Source organism: Mastomys coucha, unplaced genomic scaffold (assembly GCF_008632895.1).
Source record: "Mastomys coucha isolate ucsf_1 unplaced genomic scaffold, UCSF_Mcou_1 pScaffold15, whole genome shotgun sequence".
Classification (NCBI taxonomy): domain Eukaryota; kingdom Metazoa; phylum Chordata; class Mammalia; order Rodentia; family Muridae; genus Mastomys; species Mastomys coucha.
The window spans coordinates 47,696,927-47,724,222 of NW_022196897.1; the positions used below are offsets into that span (position 1 = coordinate 47,696,927).

General features: G+C 41.0%; 1 protein-coding gene across 6 annotated transcripts in view; it reads right to left on the bottom strand.

Moving 5' to 3' along the window:
- Rbms1 (RNA binding motif single stranded interacting protein 1) overlaps positions 1–27,296 on the bottom strand; it is a 217,436-nt gene that overhangs the window by 56,014 nt on the left and 134,126 nt on the right. The window lies entirely within an intron of this gene.

The window sequence follows — 27,296 nt, forward strand, 5'->3', positions numbered from 1 at the left end:
CCCCCCCCCCCCCCACGGCAAGCTTCTCCCGACCTTTGCAGGATGAGCTATGTGCTGCCTCTGCACTGTGCCTACAGAAAGCAGCATTCTCAACTTCACTGTGCTCCCCGCATGGCTCTGTCCTAGCTAGACTTGCACCCTTTGACCCTTGTTTACCTCTTCACAAGTGGAGAGCCTCAGCACAGTGCCCTATAAATAATGCACAGTCAGCATTCAGGAGAAAAATTGAGCAGTACCCACAGGCTGTGCTGATGGAGTGCCTTCCTGGCTGAATATAGCTATCCTGAACACCTCCATTAACCTGGCTGTGGTCCCTATGTGAAACGCCCCCCTTAGGCTCTGTGTTTGAAGATTTGGACCCTAGTTGGTGGTGCTCTTATAGGAGGTCGAAAAACCTTCAGGAAGCAAAGGCCCTCTGGAGGAAGTGAGTCCTTAGAGTGGCCTTAACATTTTGTAGTCTGGCCTATTTCAAGTCTACTCTCTGCTTCCTGGTCTACTAAGCTGTGAGCAAGCAGCCTTGCTCCTGTCACTGGAGCTGAGAGCTGTTCTGCCACAGTGCCACCCCTCTGTGAGACTTGTATTCTCACAGTGTGAGCTGCAGCAAAAAGGAAGGTAATGTACTGATTGTACAAGCACTTGAAGGGGTTAAGCATCATGTATCACAGTCTAGAGCCTGATCTTAGAGGAAGCCACAGATGAAGGCCTTGTAGATACTGACCCATGAGAGGAGACTGCAGGCAGGCCACTTTCCATGGGAAGTAGTGGGAAGTGTGCTGGCACAGCTCTCAGGGTAAGCTGGGGGACTGCTTGGGTAAGGGGGTGGGGCACTCAGGGCTGTTCTTTACAAACTGACCTAAGAGGGGTTACATGGTCACAGAGGGGTTACATGGTCACTGTGGGGCACCAGTGGTGACCAAAAAAGTCAGTGTGGGAACTTTCCCAAGGGCTAAATTTATTCTGCGATTTTGACTTTTCCTCCTTTAAAGTTCACACAGGCCTCAGTTTCTTTTCTAACATCACATAAAACTTTAACTCTACCTGAAAAAATACCCAAAAAGCCCTAGTTCTGTTTACCTTACTAACAGTTAAATTTTAAAAAAAAAAACCTCAAAAACCTGGAAATAGTCTGTGTTGGAGAACAGGAGCTGGGTATCCCTGCTTTGCAAGTGGACCTAGAGTAATCAACAGGATTAATGTCAGTAACAAGGGTTATTTACATAGATGACCAAGGGAAAAAGGAAGCTCAAAATACCCTATAAAAACCACACTTGACAGGCTTTACTTTGTGTAATTTTTACCTTTAAATAAAAAAAAAAAAAAAAAAAAAAAAAAAAAAAAAAAAAAAAAAAAAAAAAACCTCAGTAAAATTCTGTAGAATAATCTATGAACTGAGCAGACCATAAACAAAAGAATTCACATGTGAGAATCCAGACAGCAGTCAAGAAAGCTTGACATTTCCCTGTCCCTCCAGGCCAGGACTGGGGTGGGTGTGAATCAGCAATGGTGTCTCCATGCACTTCCTGTCTCCACCCTGATGAGGCAGCAGAAAGGCAGCTCCCTGGCTTCCTGCTTCCTTTGCTGCTTTGTTTAAACTTTACGCTTAAAAGACTGAGCCTAGCAAGACAGCTCAGTGGGTGAAGGAGGCTGGCCCTGCAGCCTGAAGAAGAATATGATTCCGGGAACCCACAGAAGGGTGACAGGAAAGCATTGATCCCAAGAAGTTATCTGCTGATGAGTTATGGCATAAGTGTGCACACACTCCAATTCAACCACACACACACACACACACACACACACACACACACAACTAGAGTTAAAGACAATTTAAATGAAAGTAAAATGTGTTTTGAACATGAAGAAAGTATTTCATGGATCCTTAGAACCTGAAATGACTACTTCTCAAAAGACATCTGAAATACTAGTATTATAAGAAAATCTGAAAGCATGACATCATATGAATGGGAAATGACATCAATGAACACAGTAAGAGTGTCACACAGGACAGCTATATACACAAACACTATGCACATATATACACATTAACAGTTCTTTTCAAGTGTAAACTACTTGTCCTTTAAAGTTCAAGTGTACATTCTCTGGAGGGGACTGGCTACAGAAACAATTCAGATGGAGGTGAATCTATTGTTTCCGGACCCAACCCCAGGTGCTGCTGGGTAATGGTGTAATTGAGAGTCAACTATGGTAGGCAGACTTTCTTTTTGAAAGTTGTGTCTGTGTGTATACATGTTTGTGTGTGGGTATACATGTCTGTGTATACACGTTTGTGTATGTGGGTAAGTGTACAGTGGAGGATGGAGGACAACCTCAGGTACCACCTTCAGAAACATCTTTGAGACAAGGCCACACATTGGCCTTGAACTCACCAATTAGGCTAGATTGGTTGACCACTGAGCTCCAGGGCTCCTCCTGCCATTGTCTCTGAGGAGATAGCATTAGAAGGGTATTGCTACATCCTCGCATCATCACTTGTGTTGTGGGGACCACATTCAGGTCCTTAAACTTGCAAGGCAAGCACTTTATTAACTGAACTATTTTTCTAGCACCCCTGAGCCCTCTTCAGCCTCTTCAGCCCCAAGGCGGGCTTTCTGCTCATTTGAATAATACAAATTATATATAATCTTCATTCTAATCATGATACCACAACTCTCTCTCTTTCCTATAAAGAATATGGCATTTGTCTTAGAACTGCAGTAGAATACAAGATAGACAAAAATCGAGTACCTTCCTTACTACTTGGTGGTTAGGAGCTCAGCTTATCAAAACACTGCTTTCTTTTACCTGACTAAGCCCACCAGGCTAGCCTGAGACCTTCCAACAGGTCAGTGCCTGTTCCAAACCACATCCAAAAAGAAGGTGATAATTGCCCCCTTAACACCCAGGCAGGCCTACACTGGGCTCATTAATCCGTTCCAAGTTCTGTGTGTTTCCTCTCAAAACACCTGGATTCAAAAAGAACGCAGAGAACAGCCATAAGCTGCAGATCAATGCCTAGACCTGACTCCCAACTCTTCTCAAATCCCGGGTTCATTACAGAGGTAGCAGGGCAGGATGAAAGGCGTGGGGAGTGGACAAGAATAACCGTTTTCAGGTTCACTCAATGAAATATCAAACTTCCTTCTAGTGGCTGAGCATAAAACACAAGACACCCTCAAGAACAGAAGACTCGGAAACAACTGTGACAGGAATTCAGAAGGTAGGAAGTGACAACCCAGGCTTTCAGAAACCAGCAAGTGCTTTCAGAGAGATGAAGCTACAAGACTTTCCTGCCTGAACAGGAAAGAGAACAGATGCATGATTTGCCTGAAAGACATCAAACCTAGAGCCATAGGCCATGTCCTAAGATGCTCACACCTGTACATCATTTCATGATGATCAGTTTGAGAACTCAATTCTAGGAATAGTTTTGTTTTTTAATGAGGACATACTATGTTTCTACCTGTAGAGCATCCATCTACAGGACCCAGAGAGTTCTATTCTATTTCCCTGATACAACATTCTCTATAAGGACAGTTTGTATTCTGTATTTTAGAGCCACAACAGAACATTGGTTAAACTGATGGATAATGTGGGATTTGTATTGGTGCTGAGTTTATAATGAATGTGTAAGCATTTCAAATAAGAGTCAGAAAAAGCTACGCCAAGTGCTGCTGTGATGAACTTTGAGACAGCCGACACAGTCAATGTGGAACCTTTGGCAGCCAGCAAAGCAGGTACAGTGCTAATCCTGTGCTCCAGAGGAAGTAGAGTAATGCACAGGGAAACATACCAACACACTGCATCTTTCCACTTCCCTGCAGCGGAAACAAGTCAGTCTGCAGTAGAAAGTAGGTTTTGTGTCAGGCTCCTTCTGGGGTTTACTTACCACCAAACTTGAGTGGCAATGTGTGTTAAGGAAACGGTTAGCCAAAACAGAACAGACCACTACTAGGATCAAGACGGGGGACTCTAGCTACAAAAAGCACTAGCCACGGAAATCTTGCAACGTAACCCTCTCCTTCAGGGAAAATGAAAGCTAACATCTAATCCTTTAGTCACACCAATCCAGGGTATGAAGTTTAAATTCATATAAAAACAAGTAGAGACTTGAAGAGATTATGGGGAGGGGGAACAATGTCAATAATAGTCTTTAAGTGAAACACTGAATGCTATATAATATATACGTAAGATTTTTATTGAAATGGAGGGAAAAAAAGACATTTATTTATCCTAGAAAAAAAGGCTAAGCTCCTTTAGCTCACCATGTAACGAGAGCAAAATGACGAATACTGAAAACTACTCCACCAAGTCTTCACGACACAGGAAGAGGACTAGCTTTACAATCTGAGAGGTATTATTTATATCTATAAGCACAGCAGGGACACAATTACTCAGGCTAAATCGCTATCTGATTGTCCTACCTATTGCTTGAAAAGGTGGCGGGGGCGGGGGGAGCACAGATAGAGACAGACAGAGATAGACAGAGAATGTGTAAGGGATTTTTTTCTGAGGGGGGGAATATTTCCTTAAATGCAGCTTTTTTTTTATGAAAGTAATGAATTGTCTTTTGGAAGTGCAAAGGTGTGATCATTTTCAGCTGATCAGATGCTACTCAGGAGAAGGGAAGACAGAAGACAGGGTTTGGGAGCATCCAAGTTGTCCAATGGCTGAGCTGCTGTTACTGTCATGGTGACACAGACAACCCAGAGATGAAAATTATAGGCCAGGAAGTTCCAAGGGGGTTTATTTAAGTGGCTGTGAGAAAGCGCTGGCATGCTAGAGCCCACAGAGACCACCAATTTCTGGTATAAACTTCCATTACTCTTGCTAAACACAAAGGAGCGCTAAACTATGCTTAGGGTTCTTTTTCATGTGTTCTTCTCAACTTCAGAAAGTACAGGGAAGATTTTTGGAAACTCTTGGCTAATTGGATGTGCAATCCTGATGTAACTATATCCCAAGTAGCCATGCCAATTAAAAACTTCCCAGTTGAGAGGGACTCTTTCCCCCAGGATTGTCATTATGTACTTCTAAAACTACATGTGATGTAGTTTCTAGGTCATATCTATGGATTGGTTCCCACAAGATTCACCCTGCTAGGACTCTATGAATTTTAAATTATTCTTTCTTATGTCTTTGTGGCTGACAAAGAGGACCAGCCACTCATTAGGAATAAAGCTTGGAATGATTAGTGAGTCTGATTTCTGCAATGAGTACACATGAATTAGAACAAGCTATGCTCTTCCATTACCTTACACTGAGCAGCTTCTGTCACAGTAGAAAATTTAGTTGAATTTTCCTTTTAAACAGAGACAACATACTATTTAGCCAAGTAGCAAAGATGCATTAACTTCAAAGAGGAAAAAAAAAGTCTCTAGGCAAATGGCCAAATGGTCAAATGATTCTGCTGGAAGTTCCTGGGCCACCTTCAGAGGTCAACTGGCCAACTGCAGTGAAAGCATTACAAACATGTCCAAGGGACTGCTGCAAAGAGAGTAGGGAACATTGCAAAGGATCTAATACTAAGTAATACACAGAATAGCCAATGAATGAAAAGAACAGGTCACTGGTGACACTGTATGTCCTTAGTTCAGTGTGGAGACAGTGGACACTAAGAAACAAACAAAAAATGAAAACACTGAGATTCAGTGATTCACTGTGAAGAAACCATACATACTCCTTACAAACTTAGACCACTGCTTTGAAACAGAAAAAGAACCACAAATGCAACCATATATATAATTTTAAATTTCCTAGTAGCCACATTTAAAATAATAAAAATATAAGTTAATTTTAATAATTGTTTCCGTAACCCAATATGTCCAAAATACCCTCATTGCAACCTGTAATTAATATAAAATGGCAGTGAGCAGGGTACCATGTTCCCACAAGCATTTGAGATCTGGTGTGTGTCTTACCAAAGCATCTCTACTTGGACCCGCCTCATCCCCACAATGAGGAGCCACATATGGGTGCTGGCTGCTGTTAACTGTGCAGATCCAGATGTTTTTTTGGGCTGGTGCCTCTTTTCTGCTTAAACATTTTTCTTACTATGGCAGATAGTAGCTTGGTACTATCTTATGTTTTTAACGGTTGCACTAAAAGTGAGCAAAAATCATTAACAGAATCCAACCTCTACACTTTGTCATGTTTGCTTTTGATATTGGGTGTAAAGGCGGTGATCCCTTATCTTTTGGGACTGATTCAGACTGAACATCTGAATAGTAACATCTGCCTGAGAAGTTCTAGTACTGTGTCCATTCAGCTTACTGGGTGAAGTTTTATATGAACTCTGACCATTTAGGCTACACTGTATGGACAGTAAGGTTTCACTAATTCTTTCTTGGTTACTCCCAATCTTTGAGGATTTACTCAACACTAAAAGTTCACAACTTTCTCATTTTGCAGCATTCACTTTGTGGATGATTAGCATATATGATGTGAGAGCCCTTGAAAGAATGGCACATTTTTAAGAAAGCCCCCATTTGGGGGCTCTACAAGATGGCTCAGAAGGTAGAGGTGTCTGTTTGTCACTAGGCCTGATGACCTGAGTTTAAAAATCTGGGTCCCATTTGGTGAAGGGAGAGTGCTGAATGCTACAAACTGTCTTGTCTATAAGTCTACCAAGCACACACACGCACTAATATTTTTTTAAAACATTGGAAAACTTACTACCAAAAGGTAATAATAATTTAAAAACAAAATCCTGAGTCACTCTGAAGCTAGTCAGCCTTTCAGATCTGTGGCTTGTTTGTCACCGATTTTGTATCTGAACCATAGGACACCAGGGGAGCAACCTGGGCAGCCACTGGCCCTTAAAGCCATGTTCTTGCAAACCAGAAAAGGGCATTCAGCAGAGGAGGAACCAACATCTCAGGTACAGGGCTTGGTGAAGAAGGCTATGCAGGACTGAGTCTCACTTGATGCTGGAAGACTTGTCTTCTGTCTGCCAATTCCCCAGCTCCACAAAAGGTCCCGGGGCCAATGCCTCAGTAGGGTTAAGAAGTGTGCAGAAAGCAGTCACTCTGGTCTGTAAGTTATAAGGGGTCTTCAAATACCTCAGTATCTACAACTAGCAAAAACTAACAATCTTTTTTCTTTTAAATGGAAAATGAAGAAAATATAGGAGAAAACAGAATTATAAAAACTAGAGCTATATACAGATAAGCTGTAAACAAAAATTTCAAAACTTCTTACTGTAGGTATATCATGAGTTAAAGAGAACTTTTTAAAATAAATACTTTCTAAAATAAGTACTTATGAAGGACATAAAAGATTCCATGAGAGATGATGAGATGAGCCAGCTGGGGGACTTGGAACTTATGGATCATGTGACTTTAAATTCCTCTGTTACTATAATGACTAACAAAACATAGAAATAAAATACAGAACAGAGCCCTTGACTTTCTATGCTTGATACTAGAAAGTTAAATTATAATCAACTATTTAAATATGGTCTAAGTGCTGTTAAATTGATTGTTATTTTTTTATATCAAACAACTTTTATAATACTCTTTTTGTTTTGTTTTGTTTTTTCGAGACAGGGTTTCTCTGTGTAGCCCTGGCTGTCCTAGTACTCACTCTGTAGACCAGGCTGGTATAATACTCATTTTTATTGTTATAATATTTTATAAATTTTAAAGAATATGACAAAATATATTGTATGTATTGAACAGGGGTCTCTGGGAGGAGTTGGGGTACTGAAGGAAAACAAGAATGTGATTTAGTTCTATTTACTTAAAATATGTTTTAAATGTTAACAAATTCAGATAAATTGAAATCATGTAACTTTTCTCATTATAATACAATAAAACTTAAAAAAAAAAATGATTGGCTGGTGCTGGGAGCCAAACCATAAACTTTTGTAAGTAAATATCTCTGGTAAAAAAAAAAAAATGCTCTAAGTGAAAATGCAAATCAAACATCTTCTCAAACAAATCTGGTATTTCTGCATATCAGGAAAGCAAGAATCCTAGCTCATCCATCATTCATTCATTCATTCATCATTCATTCATTCCTTTCTTCCTTCCCTTCTACACGTCTATCCACTTAACTCTCCCTACCCCTTTTCTCTCAAATATATTTTAATCTTGTTAAGGATAGGAACTATGTCATATGTGCTTTTTAAAAATTTTAATCTACTATCTAACATAATGTCTTTTAAAGGACAGGTGCTTAATACAAGGCAGCTGAATTAATTTTTTTTTTTATCTTAAAAAGAGTTAAGCTGGAAAGAAAAGCCATGGTTATAAGGCGGAGATGCAAGGGCGAGTATGTAAGATAACCTGATGAGCACTTACTGTGGAAAGAGGGGAGGGAATTAAACAGCCTTTGTCATAGTCCCTGTGTGTGCTGGGTGGGTACTGTCCAGGAATCTACACACGTCATGCCACATAATCTTCATAGAAGTCATTATGATCACCATCTTATCAACTGAGAAGCACAGAGGCCAGACAGCAAAATCAGCATGCTGAGCCACCCTCAAGCAACTGTGCAGACAGCCAGGATTTACCCAGGCTGTACACTCCTTTCGTCACAACCTAGATGGAAAATGGTTCAAGAAAAAGCCAGCTACAGGCTTGTTCAGGCTGGAGCTGTCTAGGTCAGTGGTCATCTCCCTGCCCTCTATGACCTGTGACACATCTTGTTTCTCCTTTTAATTATAAATTGATACATAAATTATAAGGTGATGACCAAGTTATTTTAATATTGTTCAGTAAGAACTTCCCCGGAAATATAAATACTTCAAGCTCTAATTCTCTTCACATTTTGAAAACAAGATTTCAGATGCTAATTCTTCTTGTGTTTCTGATGTAGCTGAAAACAAACACGTCGAAGCTGTGTTGCTACTTTAAAGCCACTTGGGGTGAACTACAAGTTCTGGGAATGGCATCTGGAAATTAGTTTCTGCTACAATTCCAGGATCTGGGACACAATAGTGTATTTATTACACACTGTGGGGTGTCTTTTCAAAAAGGTTCTCAGACAAGGATCCAAATTATCAAAATGAATATGTCGAAGCCCATGGCCATTCATTTTAAACCCATACAAGAGATACAATTTTAATTTTTGTTTTTCGAGACAGGGTTTCTCTGTGTAGCCCTGGCTGTTCTGGAACTTACTCTGTAGACCAGGCTGGCCTCGAACTCAGAAATCCACCTGCCTCTGCCTCCCAAGTGCTGGGTGGGATTAAAGGTGTGCACCACCACTGCTTCTCTTGATTAAATACACACATCTTTATTATCAACCAGTAAAAGAGGGGCTAGTTCATTAATAAATGGATTACTTCTGATTTTCTAACTTCCTCTTTATATTTTTCTAAATTCTCACAAACATATATTGCTTTTGAGAACAAACTATAAGAACATCCTATATCCTTTGCTGTCATTTATCACTAGATCAATGCTATTTAAAGAATACTGGTCAAAATATTTTCAAACAGTGAGACAATAATTTGAATTAGTGATTCTGTATACACCCTCTGGCAGCTTTTACAGGGGTCAACTCTGAGTTCAGGTTCTCATGGTAAACATGCCATTAACATATTAGAGGGAAGAATTTCTCCAAGCACACTCTCAGGGGTCCCACACTCTGGTCTCAGTTATCTTAGGAGACCCCTGGTAACAGTGACATGAGGGGAAAGGAAGAGAGGAGGGGGCCCTCAGGAAGCAGTGGGAGAAATCACAGGAGGCTGAAGTGTGTGCAGCACCAGCAGTGGCCAGAACACAGTTGGACAGGTGTACTCCAGCAGGAAAGAAAGTCATACCCAACAGCCTGATGCACGAGACTGAGACATGGGGACTCTGCAGAAAAAACAACAACACAGCTTTTAGGTCCTGAGTCCAGTGTTGAAGGGTGTGTGTGTGTGTGTGTGTGTGTGTGTGTGTGTGATTGTATGTGTGTGTGTGTGTGTGTGTGATTGTATGTGTGCAAGTGCATAAGCGTGTGCAGGCATGCATATGCATCATATAAAGAGAACTTGTAGTCTTCCAATTTCACAGGCAATATTAACAGATTTTAAGATCTAGCATGGAGACTTTCTGGTCAATGCTGGACAGACCAATGACTTAGGCAATGACTGGCCAAGCTTATGAAACTTATCTTTGGGAGAGCTTGCCTTGAACTCTTGAATTCCCTCAGTATCATTAGAAAGCTACACTAAGTAACGTAGTTGGTAAAAACACAGGACTAGGTTAGAAGTAAAAATCTAACCTTAGATACTGCTTTACAATGACTTATCTACACCAATATTTATTGTGGATATAAACTAAAAGGGAAACCAAAATGGGGGATAAAATTCTAAGGCCATTTTACTGTGCCTAGCTGGTTCAATTTACAACAGAATAGCACAGCTCAGATGCCTGACTCCTCCCTAATTAGGCACACTCCTTTTGAGATGTCTGTCCCTAAGAACAAGGAGAGTGTCCTCAGGTAATATCTAATTAGCATGTCTCTTTCTGTGGCAGTTTAATGGGATTTTTGCTTCCTCTCTTCAATTCTGCTTTGTAGACTCTTAACTCCCTGCCCCACAGGGAAGCCGGTTTCCTTGCCCCTTTGAGCATGCTAAGCAGGGATTCCTGCCTCTGCAGCTGACCCTAGGAATCAGCTTCAGGTTGGGGATGATTGAGCTGGGCCTGGACCCCTTCCCAGGCTGCAGGAGTAGTGAATGCCCAGAGAAGAGGATGTGGCTGCAGCGCTGAGATCATGGAGGCGCATTTGCTACAGCATCATGTTTATGATAAAAAGCTGGAAATAACGTGAGTGTGGAGAAACCATTACTAAGCCTGTAGCGCCCACTCAAAATTACTGTAAGGGTTTGAAAGATAGTTAATGGCATGAAAAAAGTCTGACTATACTATTAAGTAAAAAATATGTATTAAAATACATATTCATAGTTCTATTCTGATAAAATTATTCTTTATCTATCTGCTTACACACATATATGTTAAGACCACACTTCACTCTGTAGCTCACACTGGCCTTCAAGTCCTGTTCACTCTTAATGCGTAGGGGAAACCGTATATTCATACCCACCTACTCACACTCGCCTGACTTCAGGAAAACTAGTAATTTCACAACTTTATAAGAGCAAGTTTATGATCAAGAACAATAGAGAACATTTTGCAAAGGGGAACAGACTGAGAATGTACTTAGCCCCTGCAACAAGACCCATGACTTCATGTATTACTATGACTAAGGGCCAGTGGGCTCTTCTTAATAGTATTTAGTCATTTCTCTAAGACTTATCTGAGTTTTTATCCTAAGGGCTTAAAAGAATCTATGTATGTACTCACATCCTTATGAATATTTCAGTTTTCTGAAAACTTAGCTTGGAAGTTTTGCCTTCTCATGAAGCAGTAAAGCACATACTAATTTCTTTAGTTTGGAACCCACCATGAATATTTCCTTTGGGACCAAACCACAATGCCAGGCCATACCAGGAAGTGGGCTACTGACAGTTAGGTGAAAAATGTTCACTTCAAATTATCCGGAGGGGTAGAGTTGGCACAAGAATGCCTTTCTGTACAGAATCAGGTTTCCAGTGAACATTCCTAAAGTAAACATCAGTGTGCCCATCAAAGGACCTCCTCAAACAGTTGCTCTGCATTGCCCAAATTCTCTGAATGTCATTACAGAGGGAGGAAAGGTTAAATTTACACTGAAAGGCTTCGGTAGTGTGGGTCACATTTTGTAGCCAATTGAGAGCCATGCCTTTGTCTTACGCCTGCTTCCAGAACCGGAAACAGAGCAATGGGCCCTCAAGGTCTGCAGTGAAGAGTACTAGACTACTGATTCTAATTAAGAACAGTGGGACAAGGTCCCACGCGGCTAATCAAGGGGCTATGATGGGGAGCTCTGACCTCTGCCCTGAGCCACCTGCGGTAAAACTTAATTGTCACATGGAGAAAACGGGAGGATGGTGGGAGCAGGCTTCCTGTGAGGCATGTGATTGTTAAGTACTATTTGGTAATATTTGCTCTGCCATTAGCAGAGTAATTACAGAAAACCCCTTACTAAAACCTAAAAATAATTCATCTAGAAAGTGAGACCACAATGTGTCTTCATGTGTTATTAATTCAGCAAATTATATGGTATATTTTCCAAAGTGCTAGAAAATGAGCCACAAGAAATTGACCTTCGATGAAATTAGGCTGACGTTTAAAACAACATCACAGGTCCTGTCAATGCATGTTTTAAAACTGCATATATGATCCTACCACCTGCGAGCCAAGTCTGCATCTGTATCTTCTGGGAATACTACAGGTCATTTTTGATTGTTGCATGATAAACTTTGATAAAAGTAATTAATTAGGAATCCAAACATCTTGGAACTAAAAATGACTTGGGCTCTAGTAAGTTTTAAACATTTTGAACATTATATTGTTTAAAAAGCCATGATTCAGTTTGTGGAATTTCAATTACAAAACTCCTAATTACGTTATTGTCCTACAGCAGGTAGCAACCTAAAAACAGGCGAATGGTTAAGTAGGCACCGGGGACACACAGCAGGCATCTCCTGAAGAAGACAGTTTATCCTGCAGGAACTAGTCACCTCAGACTGAGTATCTACCTTTCTGACTTCTTCCAGATTGGCTATAGCCAAAGGCAGAAGGCAAGAGGCACATTTCCTCCCGCCCTCCCATATCTATGATGTTTCTGATGAGCACTTTAGTCTCTGACTCTAATACATGGAGACACCAAGGTCTTCTACAAAAATGCAAGCAATTTCAAGGGACGACATCAGATTTTAGCTTTATGAGAAGTGTACTGAAATGGTAAAACAGTTCTGAACCAAATCATTTGATTCCTACTCAATACCTACTATGTCAGCAATCAGTGTAGATGCCAGCCAGGAGGACAGAAAAGAAAATTCAATATTACAAGACAATTGGGTCAACATCAGGGACAATGGCCAAATCACAAGCTTCGCAGATAAGTGTTCATGTAATAAGTCTTTTATTGATGCACTTCCATATTATGCCTCTCTGTTTAAATACCATTTTAATCTTTTTTTGTTATCTACACTTATAATATTTATGAGTCCAAACAGACTCTTTCTCTGACAGCTGAACCTAGTACCAACATAAATAGCATCATCATTTTGCGTAACACTTGAATAGTTAGATGCTAAGATCAAACCAGGAAGGTGATCTGTTATGATCTCTTAAAGTAAAAGGGCATCAATAATTTTTACAGAAACATCCAGCTATGTGTGCCATGAGGTCTTCAGTCTATATGGCAATGAGGACATATACAGCAGCTAAACATAAATTATAACATTAGCATTCTTTCCCTATCTTACTAAAATGGGGACTGAGCCTCTGGAAAATTTGCTCCAAGTCATGTGGTAATTCTAGTAGGAGATGAAATGAGAACCCTGTTCCTACCTTGTGAAGCCCCCTATGTTAAGTTGAATCTACAGGACAGTCAGGCTCTGAATCCTAGTAGACAGACAGATATAAAGAGGGCAGCAGCTCAAGGAAAAGGGCCCAGCAGACATTTCCACACTGTAGCTTACTACTGTATGGAAAGCAGCTGGAAATACAGGAGGTGGAGGAAAAATGAGTTGTCAGCATTTCAAGGCAGGAAGAGTGAGCCCATAAGGCAGGGTGCTAGTGTCTCAGGACTGTGACAAGTTCCTCTAAGGGGAATTGAAACCACTGACTTCTAAGAAAATAAGAGACTTGAGGTAAGGGATATTGATTCATATGCCATGTAACACAATCTCACGTGCATTTAAGAAGCTTAAATGCTCAGCATGTTGCTCTGTGTTCATTTCTATCCAACCCTTGGAAGTAGCTGGCAGACCCAAGGCTTACAGTCAAGTTCTATGTTTCTAAGCTAACTTCAAATCGTATGCTCTGTCTTTTACTTATTCATGGAGAAGACACTTCAGGTAAATCATATCCTTAAACTCTATTCAGGAATCAGAGGCATCTGTAACATCCTGCCCAGAGTTAGGTGCTCCATACAGTCTCAGTTCTTCATCTCTCTGTATTTGGTTCTTTGCAGTTCTTATCAGAGACAAGCTACAATGTTATTCACCATCACAATTCTACTCTTTAACAGGGCATACTAGTCCATATGTATGCCTAAGCATATTCAGTTCCCAGTAGGACACAGGGACGGTGGGCAGCAGCCAGTGAGCCTGCCTGATGTTGCACGAGAGCCTAAGTAGCCTGACCATTCTTTCATAGTGCTGGTACACTTTGCTGGTTTCCTAAGATGGGCATTTTGTTTATCGCAACTATAGGAAACAAGAATCTTAGCACATACACAACCACCCCAGAAAATATCCCAATAGCCTTCATACATAGTCGGTCTTGGCTGAACTGAACTGCTGATGGAAAGCTGGCTCACCTCCGCTCTGCTCATCCTTTTAAAGGATGCCTCACCAACATGGGAACAGGGTGAAAGCTGCCACCAAGCTCAAGGCTGCTCAGTCTTATGACTCTCATCATAACTGAACCTGCCATCAGTTTTAAGCTACTCTTTTAAGGATGGACTATGAAAACAATTCAAAGCAAGAAAAGAGCTGGAGAGGAGAAACCAGTGTTCCTGTTTGATCTGGTAACTAAATCTCTTGAACATTATAGGGTTCCAAACAAAATCTCTTAAAGCCACCTTTAAAAAATAAAAAAAACAACACCATTTGTTCATTTGGGTTACTTATTAAACTTAAATATAATGTAAACATTATATACTTTAAAAATAAATATTAATTTAAATAAAATTTTAAAACAAAATACTGAAAAAATATGATGAAATAAAATTGTTTCCTATAATATAGATACATGAAAAGAAATCCCTTTGCTATCAGGAAAACAAATTAAAAACAAACAAAAGAAACCTAAACCCAAACAATCCCACTCTACAACCCCCCCAAAGGAAGCACTACCAGAGAGCTGTCCTGTGTTTTACACTGAGTATCAGGGCTAGAATGTAGCAAGAGCTGGTAGACTGCACCCCTAACATGTAGGATGCCCCAAGTAGAACCCCACCACCTCATAAACTCAGCATGGTGAGACATGCCTTTACTTTCTGTACTCATACTTTCTGTACTCAAGAAGGGAAGGCAAGAGGATCAGGAGTTCAAGGTCATCCTCAGATGCTGAGTGATTTGGAGGCCAGTCTAGGCTACGCAAGATTCTGTTGGAAGGAAGAAAGAGAAAGACTATTAGAGGGAACAGGAATGACTGAGCTAAAGGAAGAAGGAAGGCTCTTTTGAGTATCAGTGAGTGCAGAAGTGAGACCATGGATATCTTTTCCTTCCCAGGGTCCAGCAAGTAATCATTTATAGAGTCCTAGAGCACTATTCGATTCTCTCTGAAGGTTTCATTTCTAAGGCTTAACTTTCATGGAAACCCCAACATCGTTGCTCACAAGGTACTTCAAACCACATAGCAAACCAAAGTATATCCAGCCTTGTCCAAACACAAGATCCTCACACATGCTTTTATATAACAAGTGTTCATGGTCAGTCACAACAGCGTGCTATGCTTCTTTACTGAAATGCTTTGACCTTATTTTTATCCCTGTGTAACTAACATCCATGTGCTATCCAGTGATGCAAGAGTATCACCACAATAATGCAGTTCATTGACTGGAAAGATCAAGTGAGACTGTGAAACTAGAAAATTATTCTAAGCAGAAGAGTGGTGAACACAAGACAGCAAATCCTCCCTGGAGGTCAATCCTGAATGCTGTGGATAAAACCAACTTCCAAGTCTATACAATAATGTCTACTTATCATATGTGTAATTTCCAGCTATAATTTTACCAATCTATAACACCATATGAAAGCATTCTCTCATATATTATCACATGAATTATGTTTCTATTCGGAGAGATTTTGTTGCATTGTGAGGCCAATTCATCTAACCCAACTGCATACCAGAGAGGCTGGGATACCCTTTGACCCTGGATGATATGTTTATACTTTGTAAATCCCTTTCACATTCATTATCTCAATCTTAATTTAAAGCTCATGGTTGAGAAAGAGGCTAAAATAAGCTGTAAAAATAATCAGATACTTTCCATTGCAGGGAGTGTGTGTGTGTGTTTGTGGGACAGAGAGAGACAGACAGACTGACTGACTGACTGACTATCTGCATTTTGACCGTTTGAGAAGAGAACAGCTAGCATGGTAATTATCTCTAATGCTATTACTTAAAACAATGATTTTACTATTATCATTCAATTAAAGATCACTATTCTATTTACTGCTCTTACAATGCAGAGAAAGAAAATAATCATAAAATAACCTATGCTAATATTTTGTTAATAAAACATTGGATGCATTGATGTTGTCTATAAGGTATTTCAGAAAGATAACCCACTTAAAATACTCTCTTAACAAGAGAAACAAACATTTTTAGTTGATGCTTCTCATTACTTTCTTTACAGAAATAAAAATTGTATGTGTTCTAGTTAGAATTTTCTATTGCTGTGAGAAAACACCAGCAATAGAAAAAGCAAGTTGGAGAGAAAAGGGTTTATTTATTTGGCTTACACTTCTATAGCGTAGTGTGGGTGGACTCATCACTGAAGATAGTCAGGACAAAAACAGGGCAGGAACCTGGAGGCAGTACCTGGTGCACAGGCCATGAGAGGGTGCTGCTTACTGGCTTGCTCAGTCTGCTTTCTTATAGCACTGGGACCACCAGCCCAGGAATGGCCCCACCCACAAGGGGTTCTGCCTTCCCCTCCCCCCAATTAATCAGTAATTAAGAAAATACCCTAAGCTTATATTTTTTAACTGGAGGAAATTTTCTCAATTGAACTTCCTCCCTTTCAGATAATTCTAGCTTGTGTTAAGATGACCTAAAACAAGACTGCACTACATGCATCTATCTTATATTCCAACACATAAGCTTGTATATATGCCATTGTCTGCATATACATGTGACACAGGCATATAAGCACATGAATGTGGGTATGCCTATGTATGTGCATAATCTTGATTAGCTTATAAAGAAACATATATGAAAAGATAAAATAAAGATCAAAAGAACCAATGACAAGGAATATATGAAACTAAGACAAAACCAAGGCAGGAATGTAATGGCTTTGATGGGAGTCTATTGTTTTAAGTATTAGATTTTTTTCTATTGTTTTAAGTATTAGATTTTCCAGGTGGTTTAGTCTAAAGAGTTTATCTAGCAGGGCGGTGGTAGCGCAGGCCTTTAATCCCAGCACTTGGGAGGCAGAGGCAGGCGGATTTCTGAGTTCGAGGCCAGCCTGGTCTACAGAGTGAGCTCCAGGACAGCCAGGGCTACACAGAGAAACCCTGTCTCGAAAAATCAAAAAAAAAAAAAAAAGAGTTTATCTAATGACTATCAACTGCGGCTGGCCAAATACAGGAAAATGACCTGGAGACAAACTGTCCACCTGACACAAGACACACACAACATTTGATGATGACTGGTCCCAATAATGGCTTCAAGGACAATCGATAACTGTAACCTGAATCATGAAGAAAGAAAATGGATTTCAAAGTATTCTGTTGCCTTGAAAACCAACATTAACGTAAAACTCTATAATCAGAAAGCCAGATTAATTAGTAGCATGTATTTCTTGATGATACTGGAAGATAGCCCAGTTAATTATTACTTGGGATTACTGTTTGTGCAGGGGGCTTTAATAATAAAAAGGCCAAAACCCAAACCAAAAAAAAAAAAAAAACCAAGTATACACACACACACACACACACACACACACACACACACACACCACCATCACCATCACTACCACCATCACCACCACCAATAACAAAACAAACCAACAAACCAAAAAAAAACCTGAAATGAGTCAAAGTAGTTTTGTAGAAAACAGAGTGGCCATTTTTTTCTCCTTGCTTTGGAGCAGAGCCAGAAGGAATCTGCTGGGAGTTCTGAGTAGCTTTTCACTGGCATCCTGAGTGTGGTGACTTACTTGTGGTCCTGTGAGTAGGAAGGGACTCTGAGGCCAAGCAGGAAGAGTGTCCTCATCTACATATTAGCAGCTCCACTGGAGAAGGCAACGGAGCTAGCATGTGGCCACTTGATTGTTTCCTGACCTCTGTCAGTTTGCTGATATCACCAGTGTAGAGCTGGCAGCTTAAAGTGGCTGGTTTCTTATTTATCATCCTTTAATCTGTTCAGTTATGGGTGGCTTGCCTTCTCACAAAAAGTGGTTGATGCTATAGAAATATACATAACAAGATAACAGTAAACAAGATAAAAACAGGATGAGAGAGAAAAATATGTATCACGGGGCAGGCCAAAGTAAGCCTTCCTTCACCAAGGCCTTTCCCAACAATGAGTAATCCATATTCATTCCCAGCAGCTTAGCAAGGGAGGGGAGTTAATTGATTCTATTTGGTCATCAAGATAATAATTCTGTATTATGTGGGCTCTAAACTCACACCCCAATCTTCTTGGGGATGTATACAGAGGCATTTTATTTCTTAATTTAAAACTAGTTACTGATACTTGCATCTATGTCTACACATCCAGCAAATTGTATACGATATGATTCTTAATTTTATGCTTGTTATGTGTTCGATGTCTGCAGGTGTACATGTGTGCGGATCTGTACATGTGTGTAACCTTGAGTGTCCTTCTCAGGAACAGCATCCACCTCCTTTTGCGATGGGGTCTTTCGGTTAGGCTAGACTGGGTAGCTAGCACGTCCTCAGGCTCCACCTCTCCCCACCTCCCAGCGCGGTGAATGGAAGGGCATGGCCACAGCCAGGCGTTTTTCATAAGGGTTCTGGAGACTGCACTCCTGCCTGCAATCAGATGCTGACTGGCTGAGCTATCTATCCCTTACTCGGCCTTTGCACAGCAGAGTATGAGAGGGTTAAGGTGTCCTGACAGATGAGTGGTACCAGGAAAGGGGGACTGTGAAGGCCAAACATAGCTGGAGGCAGCTTAGTCTCTGTACAGGGAGGCTAAGGCAGGCTGCTTAGACAGTGACACAAGCAGAGTCTTAACAAGGAGAAAAGGGGAGTCAGGGCCAGGCAGACAGAGGTCTAGTGTGTGGATAAACACTAAGGAGTTCTCTGTTGCTGGCATGGGATAATGAGGGCGAGGTCAGAAAACTCATGGGGAAAGGGCAAAGAGCAGGGGGGGTCTATAGCCATAGTAATATCTGTGAATGTCTCAGTGGAAAAAATAAAGGTGTCAAAAAGCCACAAGGAATACGCCAAGGCCCAGGTTTGTTGGAACAGCATTCAGAAACAGAGTCGACCTGTAAATTTTGTGCAGATGTGGACAGCAGTGGGATTCAGAGCTTTCAGGCTCATGCCCAAAGATGTTTATTCTTATGACTCATCTTGGTATAAAAACATGCAAAGACATGCTCAGACTGGGACAAGTCTCCAACTGTGACACTGTGGCCCCAACTCGCCTAAGACTGCACTGCTGGGATGTTTATAAACTATCAGCTACACCTGTGCAGAGGGAACGGCCACTAATGTGCTGTGTTCAAGGTGGCAGGAGAAATGCCACCTTGTTCTTCTCCAATGGCATTAAAACTCTGCTCTGGACAAGGCTTACTGGTGGGGCGCAGCCCTGAGTCTAAGAAAGAGTAGCCAAGTCGGCAAACCATCAATGGAAAGACTCAAGGGCAAGAGCTCTGTGGAGAAGCATAAGCAATCCTGGGAAACTCAGATGATTTACTATCGATGTCTCTGTAGGTCAGGAAAGGTTGACTACAACAACAGACACCCAACAGAAAGGCAATTGAGAACTCCTTAGAATGTGCAGGATGAGCTACTTCCAGAAGAGGAATTCCAGCCCATGAGCAATTCACAGGCTACAACCAAGAACTCTAAACTGTAATTGTATTTACTTATTTTTTAAATTAAAAAAAAATGTTTTTGAGGTAGGGTCCTACTGTGCAGCCCTGGTTAGAATGCAACTCACTAGATAGACCTGCTGTCCTTGAATATAGAGATCCAGCTACCTCTGCCTTTTAAGTGCCCCCATACCCAGTACAACTGTTACTTTTTTAAAGGTAACTAAAATACAAGTGAAATAAACCTGCAGTTAAAACACATGTCCCAGCAGGGTTTTTTCCTGCCTTCAATATTAAGAAGAAAGGTGATAGAGTGAGGTCAAGTGAGATTAAGTAAAATCATACACCATACACACAAACTAATGCACACATACAGACACACACACACACACACACACACACACACACACACACACAAGCACATGCATCTTCCTTTCACTGAAAATGTCAATCAAGCTATGAGTTGCTGTGAATCAGTTTTGAGTATTTGCTGATTTTAATGATTACTGACAATTCTGGTACTTCCTTTCCAGAGGAAAGGCTGGCCATCAGATACTAGAAATAGCACCAGTATTTTCAAGGGAGCCCACTCTGATAAGACTAATGACTGCTATACAAACTGACGAAAGATGATAACAACCCACGTTCCTTATACTACAACTTCAGAACAAGTAGTCAGACAGCATGGGAAGTATTTATGTATACCTCTTCCCTTCAAAAGGTCAAGGCTTCTTGGCAAATATACTTGGAGTAACACCAGGCAGAAATAGATATGAAGTTAAAGGTGAAGAGGAACTAAAGCTACGAGTACATTATTCTGTAGATACAAGAACCAGATAGCAATTCCTAGGGCCTGCCAACACTGGGTTTAATCTCAACTTAGAATGTCATAGAAGTCAAAATAAGAAGGAAACATTACTATGAAATTGAGTGTTCAATGGATTAAAGTCCTGAGCCACAGTAAGTTTTGATTTTCTCAGCTCTACAGACAAAAGGCACTTCCTCAGGGTAGGTGGATGGTGGCTACATCCTGTGTGCAATGCCAGTTAGATGACTGATGAGGACTTGAGCCACATGCAGATAGTTTTAGGGTTCATGTACAAAGGCTGTGATGACTTTGAATCTCCCAATGAAATCTATGCTCCCTGGAGTGATTATCAACAACAGGCGACTACATCAACTTTTTTTTGTTCTAGTACCTGTTACTCTTTCAATATGACAGAAGACAGATGTGAACACAAAAGACACGCTGATGACCACATCTGTATTATGTTGCTTCATGTGCAGATACTAGATGAACGTGTTTCTTCCCATCTCTGGTAAATTTGAACTTAGATATGAGTCACTAACCAGGAGAGTTTACTCTGCCTTAGTATTTTTTTTCTTTTGGTGAGCTCAAGCCTGTGCATGTTCATTCATATAAAATTGTACCAACAACCTACATACACATCACTCTCAAACAAATACCAGGCCAGAAGCAGGTACAACTGGTTGGCACAGATGCTCCCAGCATCCAGGGGCCAGTTGTATAACAGGGAATGGCCTGCCAGTTGAATCATGATGAAGTGACATCACAGGCTGGCATGGGTTCTACATTTTAGGTGCCCCTATCTGTCTGCTCTGTTTACCAATGAAACCTGTGAGCAGCTGGATTATTAGGAATTCAATGGAGAAACAAAGAGTTCTCACTGTGTGCACCTTCAAGATCAACTTAATTCAAAACTTTACCAAGAAAATGGGATTAGCAATTGTCAATACTTACTGCAAAACTGCTTGTATGTAACTGATAAGTCCCCAAAAGTTATACAACCAAATGGAAAAGAGAAATAAGTCAGACAGTTTATACTTTCTATGTCATTGTTCTATGGCAGCTGTCACCCAGGAGCCCTGATCTCAGATCTGTGAATTGGCCTCACTGATAAGTTTATAAATACTGTTAAATTTCCATTTACACAATATGATAAAACCACTACTTTTAAACATTTATGTGTCCTTCTGTTTAATATTTAATTTTACTGGAGGGATTTTCTACTTAAAAATTACACCACCACCACCACCACCACCACCACAAACCCCCAACCTGGTTGACGTAGTGCTGTTACAGGCAGAAGGAAGCTTCTGTCCCACCAGGCCCAAGTCGGAGTGGTGCCATCTCCAGCAGTGAGCAGCCTTATCCAGGGCCATCCAGTATAACCTAACGCAACAGCGGCACAATATAGTAGAGACATTGTCCCAGAGTCTAGTGCCCTCACAGAGTAGAAAGCTCTCACTTTATTCTTCATGAATCTGATTCTCCCCCTGTCTATAAGCACCAGGCAGCAGAGAGAAGACACAGGTACATTCCTTGGAAAAGAAATGGAGGTGCAGCTACATCATACCTATGAGCAAGGGCTAAGATGAGTTTCTGTTTACTCAGGAAATGAAAAGGGTCAAAGAAAGACCAGGTGGGTGTTTCAGAAGACACAATTCGTTCTGACTTGGGCACATCCTAGTCCTGTTTTCTCAGTTGTAAACGTCCTGGGAAGTTTTAATAAAAGAAAACAAAACCAAAAATTGATCAACTAATTTCATGAGAGCAGAACACAGACCCAAGCCCCCAAAATGTTCAATGCCCTTTAACCCCTTTAGGTTATTCCTGCACAAAACACCATGACCAAGAAGCAAGCTGGGGAAGAAAGGGTTTATTCAGCTTACACTTCCACATTGCTGGTCATCACCAAAGGAAGTCAGGACAGGCCCTCACACAGGGCAGGAACTTGGAGGCAGGTGCTGAAATAGAGGCCATGGGGGCTGGGGGTGTTACTTACTGGCTTACTTGCTTCCCCTGGCTTGCTCAGCTTGCTTTCTTAAAGAACCCAGGACTACCAGCCCAGGGATAGCACCACCCACAATGGGCTGGGCCCTCCCCCCTTGATCACTAATAGAGAAAATGCCTTACAGCTGGATCTCATGGAGGCAATTCCTCAAGGGAGGCTCCTTTCTCTGTGATAATTCCAGCTTGTGTCAAGTTGACACACAAAACCAGCCAGTACAAATGGTGTGCTGCAGACACTGATATCATTCTGGCTTTACAGGGGAGGAGCCCTGGGCACATGAACTGAACAATTTGCTCAAGCAAGGGGCATGGTCACGTATCACTGCCCCTTTCTACATTGACTCAGAAGCTAAAGGATAGAGTCTGGGCATGCAAAACTTCAAACTCCCTAGGACTCCTTTCTTGTTCGTTCTTTAAAGGGTTGAAGGGGGCATGTCAAATACAAAAGCCACCAGGAGGGTGTTTCATAATCCAATCAAGCAACACACAGAGCAAACACTTTTTAACACAGCAATATGACTAGGAGGTACAAAGTTCTTGATTCCAGAAGGGGTGTGAGCTCAATAAATTTTTAAATCAAAGCACAAATTCTTTAGCCTCAAAAACCTGAGCCAACATTAATTAGTATGTATTTTAAGTTAATTGTGTAGTATGAAACGTCAATTAAAGCTAATGAATAAAAGAATGGTATGGGGAAAGTCTTAAATACAGTCCTCCCTAGTGAATCCCCAGCACACCTACTCTGATAACACAATCTGCAGGGGCTTAAGACCCTAACACACAATGCCTTATATGAAGGGGTAGTAACGACATCATCATTTGTGGCCTAAATTTGGAGATGATCATGAGACATGTTGGAGGAACTCTTTATGTGCAAATGTTTTAACAGGCTTCGTCTGCTTCCAGAACCAGAAATAATGGCTTCCTCCTATCAACAGTTCTTGCACCATAACAAAGTATTCTTTGTAATTCTGGACATCTAAAAGCTTGAGTGTAAACAGTGATGTTTTGACAAGTGGTCCCCTCCCTGCAGTGGTACATTACATGTTGTAAAAGAGATGGGCATATGCTACATGTAAAGAGAGATTTTAAGAGATGCTGGTTTGAAGCTCATATGAAGTTTAGGCCAAAGTGAGTGAGGGAGCAAGCAGCCCAGAGGGAATCCATAGTCCTGGATGGATTCTCCACACGCATGCCCAGAACTGTCTGCGTTCCTCATGAGATCTGGGCATCACATTTATGGAACTGCATCCCCACTTCTCTGACCAGGTCCTATGACTTGACTCTTTTCTTCTCAAGACTCTCCAGTTTGAAGCTGAATGATCCTAGTCAAGGAATCTGACAGGCATTTGTTACTCAAAAAAACAACTTTCAACAAGTTAATCTCTTGAAACTCTACTATGACATTTTGGTTTGGAGTTTTTGTTGGTTATTTTTGAGCCAGGTTCTGCATGTAGGGCAGACTTGGTGGTATATTTGCTATGTAACTTAGCTGGCCTCAAACTTGCTCCAGTTCTCCTGTGGCAGCCTCCTAAATCCTGGGATTATAGGCACGTACTACCAGATCTGGCTCCACTATAAAAATTTATTTTAAGAATAATTACTGTAGAAATATACATTGATCATTACTGGACTCTCAGGTAAAGTTTCTAACACACCAAGTGGCCAGTGAACAGTTCATGAACAGGTCACTTACTCCAAATGACAACCATGATGTTTAATTACTAGTTTCTTACCTGCACTGAAGATTCACCCACATGGGTCTGGTCGCTGAATTCATTCCATTTAGTGGGCCACATACAATTACACAAACTCATAAAGCAGACAGGCCCCCAATTTCAAAAGTTTCCTCCAGGGATGGGCAAGTATTTCCAGCAACAATAAAAATAAGGTGTTTCCCCCTGATCCCCATATCTGTAATGATAGCAAACTCCCTGTTTTTAGCCTGGAACCTTAGTCATTTTACAGTCCTGTTCATCCTTGGGCACACCCTCTATTCTACATTAGGTCACAGGCAAGCCCTGAGGCCACTAGTGTAATCTCCCTTCTCTGTGCAGCACAATAAATTTACTTACTTTTTAAAATAAGTACTTATAAAGCACATAAAAAGATTCCAAGTTCAAGACCACCCAGCACATGTTCACTGCTCCCCAACAAATACAAGAGAGCAGGCAGGTAAGGAGGCGTCCTCTTCAGGGTTGGGTCTGCTGAGTCCACTGTATTACGATGGCTAACTTTATTTTTTGGTAACTTCTATCATATGAGATCCTGGTAGCAGCTTGTAGATCTACATTCTGTTCTACAGTATTCAGGACCCCCACGACAGGCTAACGGGTCTTAGTGATGGTCTAGCAAAATCACCAGCACAATGCTATGAATGTTTGCTAAGTTAAATACAAAGGAGGTTCATCCCTTACCTCGGCTAAAGAAGGACTTGATCTGTTTTAATCAAACATTATTCATTCACAGGAAAATAATTATGTTACCACAAAGTCCATTATTTTCTAAGGTAGTGTCAGGATTTGTCAGACCCTAAAAGAATGTTTCTTTTTATCTAACTCTTCCCGGCATCAAGCAAATAACATGACGTGCCTTCTCTGTGCTGCATAATCTCAGGGTGTTACACATTAGCTAACCACGAGCTGTGTTTCAGTGACTAGCTATGCACACGGGGATTACTACTAGATGTCAGGAAAGACAGACTCTGCCTCTATTCTCAGACCTCTGCTCAGAGCTTTCAGTTCTGCAGGCTGTTTAAGTAGACTTAAGGCCTAGTTTTTGTTGTTGTTGTTTTTGTTTTCTTTGTTTTTAAGTCCTGCTAAGTCTATCATGGTTGTTCCAGGGGCCTTTAGTAATGAGTCTCTGTAGGTTGTGGCGAATGGAAAAACACAGGCATGAACGGGAACAGGCAGATCACAAATATATTCAGACACAGCCCTTAAGAGAATGGGCTTTGGAGTCAGACTAGGAGGAGTCCACACATTCTGGCTCAACCATATTAGCTATATCAAAGGCTCCCTTCAACTTCATCTTAAAATGCAGGCAGGATTACTAAACGAAGAAATGCTCTAAAGATTAAATAAGTCATTTTGCATACTAAACAGCAATTAGCAAGAATTAGATAAACCTTGGCAGCTAAGATCATTTATGCATGTATATATAACACATGGATTTTCCACATATGTTTTCCTCAAGTTTATTTTTGATTGACACATAATAATTCGGCATATTTGCCAAGTGCTATGTGATGTTTCCATGTCTTTACATTATACAATGATCTACTGAGTGTAATTAGCATATCCTGTACCTTAAGCATTCATCATGCCTTTGTGATAGGAACAGTCAAGTGGATATTTGAGGATCTGTACTTTAAACAGACCACACTGTCAACACGAGTCACCCCATGTGCATTGTATCAGCTCCTAACACTGTAGCTCTGTACCTAGAGAACACAACCACGCCTCATTCCTCTCACCCTCCTGTGTTTATACGAAGTGGGGATGGGAAAGGGTCAAGGAAAGGATTGCAAATCTCTGCAATTCTCAGTAACTCATAAGGAAACTCTAAATAAAACCCACCGTTAATTGTCAAATAAAGGCTTTCACTCCAAATGACAATACATTTACCTTTATATACTGGTTAAACACCTCCAAGGTGCTGCTTTGGAAATACAAGGTTCACATATATAAACCAGGAATAGGTGTACAGCGACTTCTGTCTGTGCTCACAGAGGAGAGGCTGATTTCCCACATCTGTGTGGTAATGATCATCTTGTTCAGGGCTAAGTTCTGCCAAGGCTGATACTCAAGTTGGAGTCCCACCTGCAAATCCAGTTTGGACATGACAGGGAAAGATGGCTCTGTATTATCCTAGGAAGTGCCACACCCCACCTCACCACCATAGCCAACTGGAAAAAAGAAGAGTAGGTATCCGAGTACAGAGCAGGGCCTTGGCAGGAAGTGGTATTCAGGGCTTCAGCTACTCTCCATGACACAGAATGTCTACCGGCTACCACTATTTCTAACTCGTGCTGCAGCAAGTACAATTGCAGGCAGTCTTAGCAGAGGGAGGCAAGTTGTATAGCCTGAAGATGCCCAGGCCCATCACCCAGGACCACATTTCAGTATGGTTTTCATCTGTGTTTGAGCAAGGCAACGAGGATTAAATACAGTGTTAACTTTAAAGAGTTGCCTATATCCTAAAAATAAACAGTTCTAATTATAAAATCAAAGGCACAATCTATGTGAGATGGTTTTCTAGTGGGAAGCATGCCTTTGCATTTCCTGGAGTCTTTTCCCCCCAATACTACAGCTAGTTTTTTGAATTCTGAAAGTCTTTAGATATGTTCTATAAGCATTTCTTAACATTTCCAGAATTCTTCCACAGCAAAGAAGCATCTGATGTGATTAAGAACACGGCTGACCTGAGACATGAATGGGGGAATGTCAATGAAGTACAATGTTGTGTCTAAGATCTTAACTGTGCTTTGACTAGGAAAAAAATTAGGAAGATTATCTATTTTTCCCAGGCTCAAATATGGCAGCTGCTTAGCTCTTCAACTACTTGGAATCTCACAGAAGGACTGGCCAGGAGGACAGAGTTAGATTACAAGCCTAACTTCACATTTTGGCTTGCTCCATTAGCATTTCTTCATAAAATGATGAGATAAAGTCAAAACAGCAGGCAAGCTGCTTGGGCGCCC